Source organism: Schistocerca gregaria, chromosome 5 (genome assembly GCF_023897955.1).
Source record: "Schistocerca gregaria isolate iqSchGreg1 chromosome 5, iqSchGreg1.2, whole genome shotgun sequence".
In the NCBI taxonomy this organism is placed as follows: domain Eukaryota; kingdom Metazoa; phylum Arthropoda; class Insecta; order Orthoptera; family Acrididae; genus Schistocerca; species Schistocerca gregaria.
This window is the reverse complement of record NC_064924.1, coordinates 582,340,403-582,343,352: the sequence shown is the minus strand read 5'-3', so window position 1 is coordinate 582,343,352 and position 2,950 is coordinate 582,340,403. Positions and strand designations below refer to the sequence as shown.

General features: G+C 44.5%; 1 pseudogene; it reads left to right on the top strand.

The window, feature by feature from the left end:
- Window positions 1-800: 800 nt before the first annotated feature.
- LOC126274342 (5S ribosomal RNA) lies at window positions 801-918 on the top strand (annotated as a pseudogene).
- Window positions 919-2,950: the final 2,032 nt, after the last annotated feature.

The window sequence follows — 2,950 nt, the reverse complement described above, 5'->3', positions numbered from 1 at the left end:
ATGCTGGACGGCCTAGACAACGCCAGAAGCCTGCTCTCCATTCAGCTGTCTTGCGGCAGAGCACCATGGTGCGGGATCTCATCGTACAACGGCCTTTATCACCCAATATTAAGCCGACCGTCGAGGCCTGGATCATGGACGAGGTAGCCACCAGCAGGGTCTGCAATCACGACACCGCCATCAACAGTGTGTCAATTTAGCTCCAATAGTGGTACACACACGACATGTGTTGCAACATTTGCTCCAGGTGGGATCATCGACCGACACACGACCGATTGCTACCACCTTCATTCATGCTCCTAAGTTTATGTAGGCTTAGACGTAGAGGTACTGTGCATGGCAGGAGACATCACGGCGTTCCTGCACAAGCAGGCGCCACACACTTTGTACTTCAGTACACAACAACTACGCAGGGCAAGACGGGCGACCTGCCTAGCGTCCAACCACAGGACTCTAGCAGGTCACTCTGAAGCCTCAGCGACCTGCAGTCTGATTTTCAGCCTCTTGTAAAAATCCCAGACTGGATACTTATGAGCTAACATGGTAATAATGATATCTTAGCAGGATGATGACGGGATGCAATTGCCATATTTTATTTAAAAGTACATCTAAAATTTCAGATAAGTAGGAAAGTGTCATTTAGGAGAGAGAGCGAGTTGTGTGTGGCGAACCATTTCATATGAAGACATTTAATAAAAATAGCTTATTCTTTATTTACAAAATCTCAGATCGGGCAGCCTATTTTATTTTTATATTGCTTATTTAACCTGACCAGATTTATTGCTTATTGAACCTGACCAGCCAACGGCCATGCCACAGTGGCAACACCGGTTCACGTCAGATCACCGAAGTTAAGCGCTGTCGGGCTGGGCTAGTACTTGGATAGGTGACCATCCGGCCTGCCAAGCGCTGTTGGCAAGTGGGGTGCACTCAGCCCTTCTGAGGCAAACTGAGGAGATACTTGAGTAAGGAGTAGCGGCTTCAGTCTCGGAAAATGACATACGGCAGGGAGAGTGGTGTGATGACATCGTGCCCCTCCATATCCGCATCTAATGATGCCAATGGACTGAGGATGACATGGCGGCCCGTCGGTGCCGTTGGGCCTTCATGGCATGTTCGGGAAGGAGAACCTGACCAGATTAGTGCCATAAAGATCTCTAATACAGATCAGAAGGTACAACACATACCAAAAATGTTAAGTAACGATAACTACAACAATGGCCCCATTGAGAATGATGTTAATTAGTTTTGCTGTACCGGAGCTTTGTTTGGTATTATAAGACATGAATGGTGTAGTGAAAGAGGAGGGCAATCGTCACAGTATAATTCAGAAGATAAAAAATTATTATGTCTCTAGAGAGCCGAAACCTTACCGTTGGACGTGCTAAACCATTGTGTCAGTATAAAGTTACCTTGTCTTCGAAGAGTGTTACGTGAAAACTAGTACATAGAGAAAACTGGTAGCTCCACTCTTGTTTTTAAACGAATACCGATGTCAATAGTGTAACAGATTACACATCATCCCAACATGTCAAAAACTCATCTGAGTTTCCGATAGTCACAATCATATGTGTTAATCATGTCTAGAGGACCAGCAAATACCTCTCCTAACAGTGTTTCACCATCGTCACTTAAAAAACAAATCATAATCAATGTTCTCCCAACCAAATAAAGTTAAAAAATGTGTGGATCGGCAGTATGTCTCATAGTCGAGTAAGAGGGTTCTGGAACGTTGGGACCTGCCGGACCGACGACACAAACAGGTACGAAACTACGGTAATCGAAAGCAACGCAAACCACGTTCCGCCCCTATGTGAAATTCAACAATGAGCAAAGTCCTGACAGTAACTCTTCATGACAACTGTGGCCTTGGAATTACCTATTTCCCACGTAAATCTATGTCCTCCTTATGACTGGACGTAATTTTCCACATAACACACCTACGGTTGGACATGGGTGGAATTCGCAATTTTCTACGCCACATCTACGCCTCTCGTATGACGGGTATAGTTTGTCGACTTCCCACCCACATCATTTTCTTTGGACATGTAGGAACACATACCAAAGTAAGTTTACATTCTTACACATACGTATCTGAGACAACCAATGGAATTGATGCTTATTTGTGTAAAGCGTCCGAAAAATTATCGCATGTCCACATCCACACCAGCTAGGTGTCTCGATGCTCCTCTGTTATAGGAAATTATTTCACATTTAGATCATACGGCCAATCACATTCGAGGACATTCTGCAGTTATTTTCGTTCAGCGCTTCCGCAAGGTGCTGCATCCCGCAAAGACTCTCTCAAACAAGTGTTGTAAAACACACGTGTTCCACGCTATAATATAATCAACATTGCTCCCGCGGAGGAAAGGGTTCGGATGCCGTCACCAAAATGAGCTGGTGTACTGTTATAAGCACCGCAGTTGATAGTACGGCAAAGTACAAGTGTGTACCAGATTACGGGAGGGGACGAGAGGACGTACTGCATATCTACTATGTTACAGCAGTGTTGCCTGCACTGTTTGCACGCTATAGCAGATCTAGTTGAACTCCTGCATTGGTATGTTTTGGAGGCGTTTAAGAAATGAATCTAGCGCCCTTTACGTTGAGACATACACATCACTGCGTTGAAATCCCAATTCTCCACGTCGAATCAATCCCCCCCTTACGACTGGACATGCGAGACTTTTTACAACAATAGTAGTCTAATCAGTTGCCACACACGTCTGGTGATATATCGGAACACTATTCACAGTAACGTTATATTCCAACGGCATAAAATTCTCGACAACATGCGTGATTACCTTTTGTATGTTGTGCCACCTTTATGGTATGTCGACACTCAAACAGTACAATAACCCTCATGCCACATAGTCAATACCACATATTTGTCGAGGAATGAAGGGCGCACTTAAAACGCGATCTACTTTTTTATTTATGTTACAGA